Below are 19,156 nucleotides of genomic sequence, written 5' to 3' on the forward strand. Positions count from 1 at the left end.
GCCATTCTTCTTATGATTTAACGAGTGCATCAGGATTTATGGGAAGTGTTCCCGGTTCCGGCTGACCTAATCTATGCAGCCTAACATTGAATTATAGAAGTCTATAATGTGTTATGTGTAGGTCAAAGAGATGTGTTTTTAGTCTAGATCTGAACTGACAGAGTGTGTCTGCTTCCCGGACAATGCTAGGAAGACTGTTCCAGAGTTTAGGTGCTAAATAGGAAAAGGATCTACCATCTGCAGTTGATTTTGATATTCTAGGTTTTATCAACTGGCCGAAATTTTGAGATCGCAATAGACGTGAAAGACTATAATGCGTTAAGAGCTCGCTCAAGTACTGCGGAGATAAACCATTTAGTGCTTTGTAAGTAATCAGCAATATTTTAAAATTTATACAATGTTTAATAGGGAGCCAAAAGAACTGGGCTGTTAGGACGATTAGTGTAAGGCTATTCAGAATTGATTGAAAATATGAAAAATAAAGTTTACTATGTAAGTCTATGTAGATTTGTTTAATTTGATGAACTGCGTGCACATTAGTTTTTCGCACATAAGTTTTTATAGATTTTCATCATAGTTGCAGTGCATTTTTCATTATTTTGCAAATGTAAGGTTTTATAGATTTTCGTCATAGTTGCAGTGTCATTTTCATTTTTTTTTGCAAATGTAAGTTTTTATAGATTTTTAAATTCTTCTAGTTTTACACAATAGTTTTAATTAGCGATAATGACTTTGCTTCCACCAATGTTTGCGTCAGTCTCTTGTTGTTCTGCTCTGGAGGCATCATCGCAAACATTCCTCAGAGATTCCTATATCGGCACGTGCATCAACGGATCATACAGCTGCACGCTGACGGATCTGCCAAGTCCAAATCACATGTTTTCCCACTGTTCAAAATGTCATCCATTGCATTCATGGGGTCTCTTGACACACACACACATACAGACATTAAAGTGAAGTGAGTGGGAAGCTTAATTATACAGGCTCTTATCTGTTTTTTTTTTAAACACGGCCTTTTAATGTGTGTAATTAGTGGCATCCCAAATCATTTCAAGCAATCAGCTGTCCCTCCAACAGCGTGTAGTCATTATGCTCTAATAAGAAAAAAAGCATGGCTTTGAGAGAAGGGAAATTGATAAAAAGTTTGGGAAGTTCTGCTTTACTGTTTATAAAGAGTTAAAGATTAAACCTCCATTAGCATAATAAACAACCCATAATGAGCCCAGTGAAATTTCCACTAATAATCAGACAAAGTAGCTTATTAATTTAATTCTCTTTATCGCATGGTGCTCAGGGTTGTGCCGATAGACGATAGTATCGTGTATCGACGATAGTCAGAGATATCGCTGCTGGCAGATGCCTTTGACAATATCTATACGATAATTAGCTTGTTTTCCCATTAATGTATTAAATCATTATTATTATTATCAAGCTAGTATTGTTATTAAATTAATTAGGAACTACAATTAATTTGCCTTGCCTAAATTCATAAGACATCATCACCTATAACCACACTTGCGACATCACCGACGCGCGCGTATGAGATCCAGTCACAAATTGTCAAGAGTGCTTGTTTTAACAGACGCATCATTCTTATACAGAGCCAAGAAGACGGCATCGTTGTTCGTCAGTATTTTGTTTCCACAGCACATTAACAAAACATTTAATGACACTAATAACACTAGAAACAATACAGTTACAAAATATTAATGATAATAATAATATCACTAAAATTATATAGGCCTAATAACAGTCTTTAGTTCACGAACGCAGCACAACTCTGCCATCTGTGAAAATCAAAAGCAACTTCAAACACTTGTTTAACAAGTAATATTCTTCTAATTGTTTTACTGTCTATAATGTAAGTCCACAAGAGAAATATTAAGCCAGTAAATTAAGATAGTTGCTATAGCCTACCGTTATATCCACCGTCGTCTCTGAGAGACCGCGCCGTTAATGCAGCGAAAGCTCAGTCCGTTTCTGCTTTCATTTTCAGGGAATGAGCGCGTTTACATGCACGTTATTAACTTGATTATGCTGAATAAACTGACAATGCATGTCATGTAAACACATTAACCCGTTTTCCTTTATCGGAGTCAAGTCATAAGTTTAAGTATAAACCGATTGACTTTTAGATTTTTGCCTTTGATTTCTCCCGGCATTTAAAACAACCCGCGTTCTTTGGGCTTATTGAAGTGCGATATGCGAAGTGCATCCAGACAAAGAGAGCACTGGTAGGAGGACATGTATCACAAACTCAAACTCTTTCTTGACCTAAGAAATTATTAAAACGTGTTCCCATCTCGTGCAGAAGTACAGTCAAAATGCTGCATCTGTAACGGCATGAGAGGATAATGTGTGTCCGTAAATTTCCCGCTGACATGTTGAAATACTCTGAGTCAGATACAAGAATGATTAGGATCTTTTTTTTACCTCACTATACCAGGAAATAACCCGATTTAGCCTATTAATAAACACTCCACCTTTGCTAGCAAAATAGAAAACAATTCTCATATATAAAACGAACTAATAAAACAAGCAAATTAACGAGTAAATAAGCAAGTTAATAATCAAATAAGTAAGCCCCGCCCCCCTCACGATAATATCGTGTATCGCCGATCTCACAGGCTGACGATAGGACGATATGAAAATGGAGCATATCGCCCAACACTAATGGTGCTTTATTATTATGGTTATTTTCTATATTTTCCACATCCCAGGGAAGAAAATGATTAAAAGTAGCATTATAGCACACACATGAAATAGTCATAGTAATGGAGCATGATCATGGACAGCTTTTCTCTTTGAGGGCGGTAGTGCATGATCTCATCGGTAAGAGGAAGCCAGAGTAATGGCATGTTGTCCAGTGCAGATTGATCATTGTGGCTTTTTCATGAAGATCTGCTTCTGTGGACAGTCACTGGATGTCCATCACAACGTCAGTGCTCCCATGTAACGTGTCCTCCAGGGCCGTGACCTTTTCTTCTCATTTTAATGAATCAGTCAGTCAGGCCTGTCTCTTAGTGGCCTTATTGTTTGTGATCCCGACTTTATTAGAACGAAGAGAGCATCTATCTGCCGTCGCAGCCGAGCCATCAAGGGCCGACTTCTTTTCATGACTAAAAAACCCAGTAAGCTTGATGTGTGTTGCATGTTTAAAGGTTACATGCAATGCTGCTTTGAATATGTTCAGATTGAGGTATCTTACAAGGCAGCGTTATCTTTTAGCATTAGCCTTTGCTTTGGGAGTGTGTTAAAAGGCTGTATATAGATTTTGGAACAGATGCAGTATTTAGATTTATACAGTCCGTTCAAGATGTGTATTTTTCCTGCAAAGCCTTGTTATTATTCATGTCAAATAGTAAAAAACACACAAAAACCATCAACTTTTAATTATGAGCTCCAAGCTGTTTCCACTTGTTTGAAACATCTTTGGTAGTTTGGTCTCCATTGTAGAGCTGTCCATCACCACAAATAAATGGCCAAAGCCTGCTATTTCTACAGCAGGGATTGACATGGATTCTCTTAATGGCGTGGTGTTCTCTTACAGAGACGTGTGTTTTGCAGGGTTTTGTGACAGGTCACGTTGCATCGTCTTTGTATGTGTTGTAATGATCGTTAATTAGATGAAAGTATGGATCACAAGACCCTAATTCAAAAGAGAAATCTGGATAGAGAAAATAGTCTTAATCGAGCCTACTGCCACGAAAAAATTGTTGTTCACGTTTAGTTGACTCAAATGGTGAGCATGAGTGAAATTAAAATTGGATCTGAGCTACTTGGTATTCTGGATGGAGTTTGTGTCCAGACTGACGGGGATGAGAGACTTTCTGCAGCAAATAATCAAAATAATTCCTCTCTGTCTCTCCATTTTATTCTGTTTGTCTTGGAGTAATCGGTGCAGACTGCTGGTAAACCGAATGCAGTGGCCTTGATTTACTTTTACATTCATGCATTTACCAAATGCTTTTATCCAAAGTAGAGGAATGATGTAGTTATTTGGATGTGACAGTGTTATATCTATAAGAATATCTGAAAATGTAAGGGTTAATTATTTGTTTGTCCTAGACTTTATTAAATAAACCTTCCATTACTTTCAGAATTGTGCATTCAACCGGAAAACGATGAAAATACAGAGACTCTAGAAAAGATTTATGCCGTATTTATGAATTAGTGCTATAGAGCTTCTTAACTAATGCATCTCCTATTTCAGGCTGATTTGATCTAATAGCTACTTATTAGAACTGTAATGATAAAACGTATTCTAATGTAACAGAATTTGTGCATGGTGTCATAATTGATACGCTGACTGCCATATCAGTAGGCCTCTGGTGATTGTGATGACGACATAATTACTTTGTTCTTATTTATGCTTTTAAAAATATACCAAAACATTCCTTAACAGCAGCTCATAATTTTGTATACTGTATGATAAATATGTACACATTAGCAGTGAAATAGTCAACTACAAATTAAAGCAATAAAAATTAAATACAATAAAATTACAAACATTGCAATAAATAATAAAATAATAAAATAGAACGCAATAAAACATTTAAATAAATTACAAACATTACAATAAATGATAATAAAAAATACAACACAATAAAGTAATTAAACAAAATGCAAACATTACATTAAATAATAAATAAAATATACAATAAAATATTTTAATAAATTACAAACATTACAATAAATAATAAATCAAATATTTTAATAAATTAAAACTTTACATTAAATAATTAATAAATAAAATATAATACAATCAAATATTTTCAAAAAATTACAAATATTACATTAAATAATAAATAAAAATAATACAATATTATATTTAAATAAATTACAAACATTACATGAAATAAAACATAATTAAAATATAATACAATAAAATATTTAAATAAATGAAAACTTTACATTAAATAATAAATAAAAATATTACCTTGCTTTTAACTGAATGTGTTGACAAACATGGCGTGTCATTCTCCAATGAAAACATTTAATTCTTGCACCAAACTGGTTTCTTTATTCATTTCATGACTGGCAAAACAACATTTAAAATCTCTCAATGTCTCTGAAAAAATAGTTTTTTGTTGTTTTCTGTATTGTTTTGAGTTGATTGTTTCATGCTGAAGCACACATGTATCTCGGAGTTTGATTGACAGAATGTTTATATATAATCACTCAGAATACCGATTATAGGCATGAGTACTTGTTCTGAACCTTACACATGCCACATGTTTTCTACCCTCTACTGTCACATAGCAACGATGCTGTATCCATAGAAACAGCTTTAAACTTAAAACAAAAGGTAGCTTTTTCTCAAAAGCTGAACAAGCATGGATGGACTTTGTGTCTCTGAATTGTCTTTTTTCCAACACGAACTTGCCTTTTAACAGAAGCTGAAAATATGTGAAAAGAGACTCATTTGACTTGAACATTCGCACAAATCTCTAAATCATACGTAAAATTAATACAAATATTTATTTAAAATGAAAGAACTTTTATTATTTATTTTGCTAACAGTTTTTTCAAGACCAAATACGATATTTAATATGATCAAATGAACCTGACTACAGTGAGGTTAAGGACATTTTCACTTTTTACAGTGAAGAAATCTTCTAAAATGTCACATTATGGCATGGAACAAAATCAGATTATTGATCATCTCTACATGTTTTTGTTTCAGTTAGTGTAGGAGAGGAAATTTAGTGTGGATTTTTCACAAAACCTTCCCAATATGTAAAAATACAGTATATCTGAACATGATCAATACTTGTCTTCCTTAATTTGATTTAACAGCAAACACAGCAAATGATGCAGGTGCCTCTACTGAAATTACAATCCTTTGTCATTGTAACTCCATTCATTGAAACTCTGGTGGTGAAATTGAATTTGCATTGCAAATCCTGTGTCTGTTTTAGCTCATTTCAGAGAGGGATTATGTTTGCCTTGGATTTCTTGGGAATCGATACAAACTCGGTGAGTCACAAGCCAATAACATTTATTCATTACATCTAGAGCATCAGTGGAATTACAAATCTAATTAATGATATTGTCTTGTTGTTAATTATATAGTAAATCATAATGGTTGTTTTGATCAATTCATTATTGTCCCTGAACACTTGCCCTTTAACGACATTAATAAATTACTCACACACTTGATTAGTAGTCAATGACGGCTAATAAATCTGTGTTATTTCTGTATGCAGTAATATTGCATGTACATTTGCACAGTAAGTTTGTCATTTTAGTTGAAACTGTTAAACATTGTCAATGTTTCTAGGCTGTAGGGCGTTCAAGGGTGTTTTGAGACGACTTGAGCAACAGAAACTGTTGGCGATGCACCGAAGGTGAGTGGAATTCAACTTTATGCAAATGAACAGTGACGTACTATGGCAACAACCAATTGGAGTGCAGATCACATGTAAAGGGTATCAAACTCCGCCTCCGCAGAAGAAGATCAACGCCTACTTCAACACTGCCTGTTTAGCCCCGCCCACCGATTTGTGCATTACGTGAAACTCATTATAATATGCAAAACTGTTATCCAATCATAGCAGTGGGCGTTTACTTCCAAGTCTTCAATGCGGCACGCCCATAAAAACTGAGCGTTTCAGGAGCTAGGCTCAAAACCAGGGTAGAAAATAGCCTATTACTTATTCATTTAGATGTTTTTGAATGTAAAAACCAAGCGAACATCATAAGTTGACCTCAGACAACAATATAATTTTTTTTTTAAAAGCCAGTTCATGACCCCTTTAAAACCTGAGCAGTGGCACATATCAAACCATATTTGTTCATGACATCAAATTTTGTCATTGCTTACAGTAAATTTCCTTACACTGTCGGAGTCCTTGTCACACACTCAATCAGAGCGCGTTCACTGCGGCGCAATCAGCCACACTGATGAGAGGCTCACACCAGGCACCAGAATCACAAACGTCTCCTTCACCTTCACGTCACATCTCCTCTTCAGGGTTTTCTTTCACCTCAGCATCTTTCAAAGGCTGCTCTGTCGGTCAGAGCCCATTATCCTGCTTCACTGGAGAACAAAGTCTTTAATTCCCTCTGCGCCGTGTGAAAACAGCCCGCTTCAAAAGGTGAGACGCTCCCCGCTGGTGGAAGGAAAGGGTCACGACCTTGGATCAACATCACCTGGATGATAGTGTTTAAAAGCCCCTCAGGGGCCATGAGCAATCTGGAAATGTTTTTCTACAGCTGAGCCTGCCCTATGCCACTACAGAGGCCAAAACATACAGTGTGTTCATCAAAAATTTGATCTTGTGTGTTGTTATTTAAGCTCTGAGCCTCCAGTAAACAGACCTCGCAATTGATTTATAGTCCTGCAGCACTTTTTTTAATAAACTAAGCTTATCGAAATTGTGGCTTATGGGTAACGACTGATAGAGAATACAAACTAAGAAAGTGTCTTCACAGATTCAGTTTGCACGCTGAGCGTGAGAGGATGCTTTTGTGATTTTCTTTGTCAGATGCAGTTCTGCACCTCACTTGCTCATCTGTATTATTTTGTCTGTAAAGGATGACATTAAAATGGCTGAAAGATATTATAGATGTATAGATATTATATGATTATAGATATTTAATTGATACATTTATTTTTATATAAATATATACATAATAGATATGAATTGTATGTAATTGCACAATATTAAAAAGTGTATATATATATATATATATATAAAGAATTTGTAAATAAATTCTCATTACCAAAATGTGCATTGATCTCATTCTCATTACTGTGATACAGTAAAGAAAGTCGTCCTGTCTGTACACAGTGATCTTTGTATTTAAATCAGCATAAATTAACCTCTTAACCAGCGCCCCTATTTTTGAGAATTTTCTGAAAATGACATACCCAAATACAAATGTCTGTAGCTCTTAAACCCTATGGTCCACATTCATAACTCTGATCTTTTTTTAAACTAGACACTTGAAACTTTGTTACATAAGAGTCATTATAACTCAAAGTAGTATAGGAACAGAGTAAAACACGGTAAAATTTACATGAAAGTGACTCACGATTTCTTTGAATTAACTTCACTTAGGGAAAAAATTCAGTCCAACAAATACTACCTTAAAGGGGACCTATTATGCCCATTTTTATGCCATATAATTCTCAGGAGTCCCCAGAATGTGGCTGTGAATTTTCAGCTCAAAATATCTCACAGATCATTATTATACACATTCTGTAATTGCCCTCTTTTGGGTAGAATCAAAGACGTACTTTTTTGTGTGTGTATCTTTAAATGCAAATAAGCTTCTGCTCCCCACCCAGCTTTCCAGAAGAGGGCGGAGCCTTTGCAACTCGCCGTTACGCTCAAGTGACATTGCAGTTCTTCATCATCATGAAAGTTTATTATCTGCATGCGTTTCAGTCTTAATATCATTTTAATCTTAAAATCATATTAATTTTAAACTTCTGATATGTGGTTTTCTGAGCACACATATCCGAAGCGTGTGCACGGAAAGCTGGTCCGGCTGTCGCACAGTTCCTGTCGCATGAGCACTAAACAAATTTCTCTTTCACGTCTTATTGCACTTAAACTCTCAAATGCACAAAGTTCACATAAACACAGTCGGTTATGTCTGTGAACGCAAACAGCTGTGAAAGAAATATATATATTATATTCATATTTATTATTATTATCAATTATATCGTGTATGCGATATAATTATTATCATATTTAGATCTGTGTATAAAAGTCACAGCAGCCAAATGTACAGTACCTGCTTCTCTTTGCTGTTAATGTGAATCAAACAACAAAAGAAAAACAGAAAACCACTCAACTGGACTGAATAACTTTAGTAGCTTTAATAAGAATGAATTTCTTACTTGAATGCTGCTGTTAAATGACGTAAACATGGCGGACGGTGTACGGCACACTTAGGGGAGGAGCTAAGCTAATAGGCCTGTCATTTGTGGGCGGGGTCGTCACAATGTATAGCATTTTGAGACATTGTTTGTGATTAATGGGGAAAATACAGAGTGGGTGGATTTTTAGGATGATAGAGTGGTTGTATACACATCACTGCGGACACATAATTATGTTCAAAAACAATGTAAAAGTGGATTTTGTATAATAGGTCCCCTTTAATCTACTTACACTTGAACACAATGTTCAAATTTCAATAATGGATCTTTTAAATTACATTTGTCCCTGTAAGAGAACAAGGCTGCTACATCAGTGCTGGTATTCGATAACTTATAGTGGGCTTGTGTAAATGCTGCTTTGTGGAGGCAGGGTGCTATCAGCATAACAGTTTGCTAATATTAGTATACTAGCTGTGAGGAACAGAGTAGCAGGGTCAATTTGCAGTTATGTCTCCAGAGATGAAGAGGAAGACAGCGTCCACCCATCCACATTAATAACACAATTAACAAGTCAGGGTGGAAAACAAGATTAGCTCTTCATGTTTCTTCTGTGCAGTTCTGTTTTTTCCTCTGCAAGCCAGCTAGGATTAACAAAGCATTAAAAAAGGATTTGTCTTTCATTTTTTAATTTTTTAAAGGGGTCATTGAATGCAAAATTCACTTTTATATGGTGTTTGCATATAAATGTGTCTTTGCAGTGTGTGGACACAACCACCATACAATGAAAAAAATCCATTCACTCCTTTTCTTTTAATCCTCAAAAAACGTAAACACTCTCAATAATCAAGCAGTTCGGATTTTCTGAGCAATATGATGTCATATTGCACATGCTCCGCCCACGACCGATGACGGACTGTCCTGTATTTGCATATTTCCCGTATTAGCATATTTCTCCCTCAGCCATTTTGTTTACTTTCTGCAAGGCAGATTGCCATGGCAGCACTTCATTGTGTGGACACCCCCCATGCAAGAGAGGGGTGGGGTGAGCAGTTGCTCATTATCATTTAAAGAGACATGCACCGAAACGGGTCGCTGTGAACAGAGGTGTTTTTGAGGAGGTAAAAAGGGTGTTGTTTTACACAACCATTGAGGAATTTTAACCAAAGTATGTTACAAACTTTACACAAAGACCCTAAAGAATCATACCAACTGTGGAAAATGGGCATCCGATGACCCCTTTAATGTACTATTTAGATATACTCTAATGTTCACAATGCAAAACTCCTCCGTAATCCACCAAGCTGCAAAAACAGCCAGTCATAACTGAGGTAATTTGCCTATTGTAGTCTTCAGAGATGTCCGCACTAACATTTTTGTGATTTATAGTGACAAAGTAAAATGGAAGCCATTCATTTTTCAATAAGATTTGCCGATTTTAGTAGACAGAGACCAGTGATGCAACAAAATTGAGCAGAATTTAACTTTATGCAAATATGCATCAACGTGATGCAGCGATTTATAAATTTTTTGATAGGAATGACAATGAGGCTTTGAAATAGAAGTAGAAGTACAGTGTGGTTGGTTAGATTATACTCCTGAGTCTGTCCTTTCACAGCCACTTTCATCCACGTTAAATTCAATATGGCGTCTATAGGTCTATCGGTTCACTGAGATTTTGCTGAAAAATGAACATTCGCCTTAATAATGTACATCTTTATAAGTGCCACCATGTTCGTGTGACTTCATACACCCACAAATCAGCAAAATTGGAGGTCTTGTTTTAGATTTTTTTTTGCACAGGTTTCCAAGTTGGAAATAATAAATTCCAATAAATAATTCCAACATTCCAAGTTGAATAATTTTAAGAATTTGAGAGAATGTGAACAGCTAAAAAAAAAAAAAGAAGAAGAATTTTTAGTGCAAGAACCCTCGACTAACATAAGAGGGGGAAAAATAAAACATGGCCTCTTTAAGTAAATTACTAGCTATAAAATGTGAGACTTTAATTAAAATGTGGTTCAATAGCAGTAAACTAAAACGCAATGCTGCCAAGCTTTTCATATACTGTTTCATTTTAGTGAGTCATCTAGTCGTTTGTAAATCCAGCTGTCTTTCGTGACTGTGTGAGGTGGGTTATCAAACCCGTCATTCATATCGTCAGATCCGTCAGACCAGAAATCCTGTAGGAGCCTTTTGTTTGTCTTCCCGAGAACCTCCAAAAAACATCCTGTCGCACATACTGCCTCCTGACTTCTTTCTGCAATTATGCAGATCAATCTCGTTGAAAAGAAAAACTGCCAGCCAAGAGAAGGTTATAATTATGACCCTCCAATCTGTGATCTCTCAGTCCTCCAAGCGCTAATTGAGTTTGACACACCATTTTGTTCTGTTAAAATCCGCTCTGAATATAACACTTTCTCTGCTTCAGAATTCAAACAGCAGTAGCTGTAACTTTGTCGACAGAAACTTTTAAGTGTCTTTGCTGGTAGTGCTTGGGAATTCTGTGCTTCTGACACCAGACAAAACAAGACAGAAATAGTGAAACACATGTGGAAGAAGGTCATTGGCATCTTCTGGAGATAATCTTCTGAATTATGAGGTTCTGATAAAACTTAATGTGTTCGATGTCCCCATTAGAGCCGTAAAATACAGCGAAATTACATTTCGGACACAATCACGTCAAAAAAATTCAAATCGGCGGCATATCTCCGTCATATACGCCGATACCAATCTGCGACAGGCTCATATCGGCCAATAAATCGTTCGGGCTCTACTTTGGATAAAAGTTATGCATTTGGCTTTTATCCATTGCATTGTAAATTGCATTCAGGTTTTGCATTTTATCATTTGCATTCCCTGCAAGTGTTTGAGCTACAGGAACGCTATAGTATTAGGATGAAGATTTTTCATTAAAACTAAGCACATTTTCGAATCCCGAAATTCTCATTACCGCAATGAGCAGTGATCTCATTCTCATTATTGTACTACATTACGGTATTACTTATAATGTGTTTTTGTCTGGATCAATAACATGTGAAACCCGCTCAAAGACCTCTTTCTCATTTTGAATAAAAATATCAATCCAAGATCCACTTAATGCATTTTCATTTTGTATACACTCATGGAAATGGAAATTCAGAATACATGCATTATATGCAGAATAAATGCAGGTAACACTTTATTTTACAGTGTCCTTGTTACATATACTTACCATAGTAATAAAAGTAAATTATGCATAACTACATGCAACTAACCCTCAACCAAATCCTAATCTTACCCTAACCCTATAGTAAGTACATGTAGTTACTTAATATTACTCAGTACCTTATTATATAATTACACTGTAACAATGACCTTAAAATAAAGTGTAACCTATGCATTTTTCTTTCTCAGAAATATTGATATACTACCAGTCGAAAGTTTGGACTTACATTCTGATTGTTTATTATGAATATTTTAGAATAATAAAGCATTTAGAACTCTTAATAAAAACACATGATATGCAATTGATTCATTTAGTTATTAATGTATTTACAGAATATTAATGTATTTGTTTTCTTTGAAAGATTCACATACACTATACCAGTGGACAAACATAATCATACTTTATTATGAATGTTTTACACATTTTTAAATAATAGTAAAGCAATTATTTTTTTATTAATTTAATTATTAATCGATTCATCAATCCAATATCCATTTAGTGCATATTATTTAATGAACTCATGTAAATAATTCACCTTTAATAAAAATAAATGATGTGCCAATTAATTAATTAAAACCTTACTTTTAGAAAGAATTTTCTCTACAAAACTAATTTGAATAATTTAAGCAGAATCCTTTAGAACAAAATGTTTTTTTGTTTTTTTTAGGATTATGAGAAATATAAATTTCACAGACTTTTCACAGATTGTGTAGCAAGATGCTGTTAACTTGCATTCTGTTGAATATGCATATGCCGATATTATTAAAGACTGGCTGAAAATGCATTACAGGTTATGAAATGACCATATTGCTGGTTTGATTGTCTTAGCTAACATACAATATTGTTATCCGTCCTGTACATCGACAAGCGGCAGCATCATGCAGGGTTCACAAGGGCCTGTTTTTTCAAAAGAGCTGATGTATTGGGCATGTATGTGGTTTTAGAGGCCAGTCCGCAAATGGCTGCCGACTACAGCATGCAATCATCCTGACGTGCAAATTGAGTTTTCTTCCATTCTGTGCGTTTCTGCCGTGGAATACCATCGAGGCCGGGTTCATGCCGCTCTAAGCGATCTGTCTATTTGTGAGGGGGTCGAAGTGCAAAAACGGCTCGCTCTTTACGTGTTTGTAATAAGAGGTGAGGCACGGGGTTTATGGGTAGTGCTCTGGATGGATTGGCTCTTCAGCTGCCGGGAAAGTGGAGGGCCTCGTCCTCATATCTGCGCTGACATTCCCCAGCATGCTGAAATAAAGGCCAGCGCAGGGAACTTGACTCTATAATGACTCTATATTAGTCCTTCCGTCACAGGCCTGGCCTTCATTAGTGTCTCGCAGGATGTGATCCAAGTCTATCATGAGTCTCTGAATTGAGAAAGGCCATTTACGAAGCCCCAGTGACAGATATTATTATCATCTCACTGTGCTGGAGCTCAAATAACTGTAAACATGCAGAGATAGCCGACGTTATGCGCTTCTTATTGCTTTCTACATGCATGCCGTCTGGATCACAAACCTCATCTCACACATTTCATTGCTTGGACAGCGTTTTCAAGTAAATGCAGCATTTTTCTGAATGAGTTTTGGCCGTTCATTTACACGAAATGAACAAAACGGTATTTTGTTGACCTGAAAAGGGGTTTCAAAGTTTTTGAAAACGATACCGTTGTCGTCTCCATGCAAACTACGAAAACGTGAATGTATGGTGACATCATGCGCATGCATACTACGTGTTCAGTCTATAGGCGTGTAGTGTTTCTTTACAAAGTGACATCGCCAACTACTGGCCTGGCAGCAGAATACAGCGTTTTTAGTCGTTTTGCAGACCCATGTGAACGGGGATCGTTTTAACAGTAACGTTGTCGTCTGTCCGCGAAAAATGCATAGGATAAACTTGTCCATTTTTAGTATATTGCTGTCATGTAAACATAGCCTTAGAACGTCGATTGCCATAGATAATTATTTTAGGCTCTTAAAAGCGTGAAATTGACATATGCTTTTCCCTAGCTGCTTTTCTTTTTGCAGTTGTGCTCTGTCAGCTCTTTTAGTTTTGTTTTTAGCTGAAAAAACATGTATTAATTGGTATTTTACCTATTTTGATACACAGAAGTATGCATGTACTGTAGTTGCTGTAAGTTGAATCAACATTTTAATTTATTATAGTTTAGGTCCTAGTCCACCATTGTAATCACTTTTGGATTGTGGCAAATAAATATTGAACGTTTTTTAAAAGTACGGCCTTGTACGGCCGAAGTACTACTGAAGTACATGAGGTATGTGAATTGGGATGCAACCAGAAACTCACAAGGATGCTTGTATCTCCAGTCCACTGTACTTCTAAAGATAGGTCATTTTAATCTCCACCTTGACACAGCCAGGCTTGCATCTCTACTGCTAACATTAATATTTATACTAAGTGAACTCTCCCTCGAGTGCATTCAGAGGACACGTTTAAACATGGCTTTCACTTTAAGCCATCACCAAGTAAATATTGAATTGGGTGCATTCTTTAAAGAAAGCCATGACCTTGTGTTTAGTGCACATGTTTTAGGAATGGCAAATGTAAGAAATGCCTTTGCACTGCAAAAAAAAAAAAAAGAAAAAAAAAGAAAAGGGAAAAGCATATTTTGTCTTGTTTTCTAATAAAAAATCTAAATATTCTTAAAACAGTATATATATTTATTGTAAAATCCAAACCGTGTGACAGTGTTATTATTAACTGAGCGAGCATTTACACTACACTGTTTTCAACTAAAAATGTAAAACTTTTTATGCGTTTTGGCCATTCATTTACATATAGCAAAGTTTTGGGGGCCTGAAAATGCTAACTTTTGAAAAGGGGTTTCAAAGTGCAAGTTTTAGAAAAACGTTACTATTATCGACTCTGTGTAAACAACAAAAACGTGAATTTGTGAAAACAGTAACGTCATGCGTATGCGTATTATGTGTTCAGTCTATAGGCTGTTTCTTTACAAAGTGATATCGCCAACTACTGGCCTGGCATCAGAATACAGCGTTTTAGGGCCAGATCATTTCCATAATGACCAATGCAAACTACCAAGAGCAGCACAAATTAGCATCTGGTTTAAGACGTGCTTTTTTTGGACAGTGAATAACGGCGTAAACACCAGTTAATTGATGTGCGCAAACCTTAATAAATCACCTTGCAGGATTAATTTAAATACTCTCCTCTCATAAATTTTGTGTCTGAAAGGAAAACTCCTACAAATGCATATGCAATAAGGTCAGCCTGAAAATTAACACTTTTCAGCGCTAATTTTTCACTGCGTGTCTTCAGAAAATCCTGACAGTAGTTTTTTAACACCAAAAAGAGGGTTTGTGCTGGCGCAAGCTTTTAGTAAATCTGGCCCTTAGTTGTTTATGCTGATCCGTGTGAACGGGAATCGTTCTGACAATGTTTGTCATCTGTAAGTGAAAAACAAAAAGGAACAACTTTTCTGTTTTTAGTACATCGTTGTGCAAATGTACTTTGAAGGATGCCCTTGAATTGGGACACGGCTATTTTCTGGCCTTGTTGTGTTACATCGACTCACATTTGTGCTATTGTAAAAATTGGAAAAGACTTGTGTTTTTGGTAATTGTTGATGGACTATTTTCCCTGTGTTTTTGAGATAAGTGACTCTTAAACAGTATTTTGGATTGCTTGGATTTTGAAGACCCATTTCCTGTGGATATAGTTTGATTTTCAGTGTGGTTAATAATTCCAGTTCCTGTTTGTTTTATTAGCTAGCTACCTAAGGCCCGATTTGGCTGATTCAATAACAACAGCAAATTACCTGCATTATTGAAGGGCTTATTGAATGATGCAAACCAGCCCAAGCTTTGACCCTTTGGATTCTAGTATTTTTATAATGCATACTGTTCTGAATTAGACTGAATTAGAGTTTGTGGCAAATATGCTGATGCATACCCCCCATTAGATTGAATTTATAATGATGAACAAAACAAAAAAGAACATTGTGACATGCCCAAGAGACCCTTGTTTCTGTTGACCAACATGCACAGTCTGTGAGTTTTCCTGGCACGCTGTTACTTAAAGCTTTTAGCAGCTCAGGTCTCTCTGGGGTTAATGTGTGACCACACGGGAACCCTCAGCCGAATTACACAATATGGCCTGAATATTATGAGAATATTATGGCCTCTGAAACAAGCAAAGTACTGTATCTGAATGGATAACATGTAGATTCACCTTAAAGTAACACAACACAATGGCTTTTTGCAACCACATCCATTAGCACTGCTGGGAAATGACCCTGTAGAAAACACCAACTAATGCAGCTTGCTGTACTGAAGTGCCACTGAAGTATTTCATGATGATTGTAATATGAACGCAAGTATAATAGGCTTGTATAGACCTTATGCACCAGAGAAACAAGGGTGCAGCCATCTTTAGAATATTGTCTTTGAACTTACGTTTTTGCGGTCGCTCTGTATATCTCTATGGCATTGCTGTCCAGGAGTAATTAGCTTTTGAAGTGGATTTAATTAATGTAAAGTTAATGGAAGTTATCATGAGGATTGTAATGTTTAAAGCAGAGGTCTTAACAAATGTCAGTCGACCGGAAAGATTTTAAAATGAGCCGTTCATTCATAATTACGCAAGATTGCTGTGAAATTACAGACCGCAAGACAAAAGACATTGAGCGCAGCGCTGAAAAGGGGCGGGGCTACATAAGGTCTATATGACGAATCAAAATGTCAGGCCCTGGAAATTGATACAGGTCATGTTTTTGGTTTGCTAATGAAACACTCTAGAACTTGGGTCTGTTCTGACTGTTTTTAAAGGTGCTCTAAGCGATGTTGGGTGAAGTCACTTCTTCTTGACGTTCAAAGTATTGTCAAACAAAACGGAGGCTAGCTCGACCCTCCCTCCTCCTCATCCCATCCCCCCCCCCCCTCCCTTCCATGCTTCCTGAAACAGTCATGAACCATTTAGAAAAACCAAACTGGATTTACCCACCTGTCCAGCAAAAACAGAGCCACCTGAATGTCGGATTGGAAGCGCTTCTGCCGGCGGAGTTCTCGCCACCTTTTCCGATGTAAATTCGGGACTTTGCGCGTTCCATCTCCTTTTCCCTCTTCTTTGTTATTTGTTCATCGGAACGTCGTCTCTTTTTCGTGTGTCGGCCATATCTCAAGAAAATTCTCAAGAATATATATATTTTAACATTAGTCGTTGTCGTTATCTAGGACATCTCTCCTCTAGCTAACTTCCCTCTTCATGCTTCTCTCTCCTCCACTCCATAGACACCCCCCTTCATGTGCACGCGCACTAACCCCCCAACCCCCACCCCCAAATCATTCTTGTCGGTTATTGGCTGGAACACTGTTTGTTATGTTTCGTGGTCCTGGCTGGGCCAGTTTTTTTTTCTTGCCGTTTGTGGAGCCTGGGCTGTCTACTGAGACCGCGTTTTTTTACTGTGTGTTCAGGGGACAGTCAGCTAGCGGATAGAGAGGAGATGTTTGCTGTATGTGACAAAAAATGTGTTGGCCTAAAAAACGTGTGACCTTGCTTAGAGCACCTTTAAGATAAACTATTAATACTTTGAGACCGAGAGCAAGTCTCTCTGGTTAAGGTTTATTATGCACTTGCTTTTTACTCTTTTTGCTTTTTCTTCTCACTTGAGTTTTCGTCCTCAAATTTCAAACCTGCAACATGCAAACGTGACTATTTTCAGGATTCTAACTTTTATGCTGTGCAAATTATGGTCATACGCTGGCAGCGTGAATTGACTTCCCCAGGAATTAGGACTTCTGTTGCGATAAATCTGTGGTGCCAGTTTTTCTGAACCTCAAATTCAATTTTTGAGTTTTGGTCTTTGGCTTCTCAACACCAATCTGTTCTGTTTGACTAGACATTGGATTCATTGTAGTATGCTTAATGCACATTTACGATTACAATGGACATACATGCTGGCAGACAGACAGTTTGATTTAGAATGAATTAAACTGCATAAGGTCTGTTTGAGATCCAGATCACTACTAACATGTGTTCATACAGCATTCATACACCTTCTGGGATTGCAAACTCAACATAATAATCAAACACATGCCTTAATTTATATGCAGATGAGGCCTTAAACAATGAAAGTGTTTGAATATTAGCACAGTCAGTGACAAGATTACTACTCGTCAGTTTAGCCCTTCCTGCTGTAATTTCCCTGGGGGATGATGATTATTATTTTGATGATTATTTTGTGTGACAATTTTCGCTTGGCAGATGATAAAGCAGGCAAAAAATAAAATAAATAAATAAACATAAAAATCCCATAGACTTCTACTGAAGGAGGAAACCAAACATTATCTAAAGACCTGAATATCATAAAGGCTGGAGGTGAATTCTTTGGAGCTTTCAAGTTTCATAAAGGATACAAAAGAACCATAGAAGTAGTCCGCATGACTGAAACACTTCAAGACTACAGTTCTTCTGAAGCCATAAAGGTTTATGTGAGGAACAAAAAGAAAAGCGAACAGTTATTCACTTAAATGTGATCATGTCTCCAGAAAGCAAGTCATTTATGACACTTTCATGATGCTTTTGAGTCATTTTTGAAGCTTGAAACTCCGGTCTTCATTCCTTGTAATTGCGTGCAAAAAACAACTAGCTACTGTACATTCTTTAAAACATCTTCTTTTGTGTTCCACAGAAGAAAGAAAGTCATAAGGGTTTGTAAAAACATGAGAGTGAGTAAACATTGTCATGTTATGATGACCCATTCCTTTAAATCTTGGGATTTTTCCCCCAATCTACAACAGAAGGTGTGAAATGGGAGAGGTGGGGGGAGGAGGATATTGAGGTGTGATGCTATTTCCAGATTACAGGCTCTTCTGGCTTCCCCACACAATTTTGGCAGACAAAAGTCATTTGTGTAGACCGGCTGGAAGAAGAATCCTAATGCCCAGTATCATTGAGAGACGCTGCTCCTGTTCCTTTTGAATTGGCAGATAGATTTCATTCTGAGATGCCAATCTCATCTCTGCGGATGGAGACACTGCTGTTTATGTGGAACTACCATGAGCCTCCATATCGCCTGCTAATCATGTCATTAAAACTGTATTTAAGAGAGGAAACGGTGAGACTTTGATAAACAGATAAATCAT

Source organism: Abramis brama, assembly GCF_963993115.1.
Source record: "Abramis brama genome assembly, chromosome: 22".
Taxonomy (NCBI): domain Eukaryota; kingdom Metazoa; phylum Chordata; class Actinopteri; order Cypriniformes; family Leuciscidae; genus Abramis; species Abramis brama.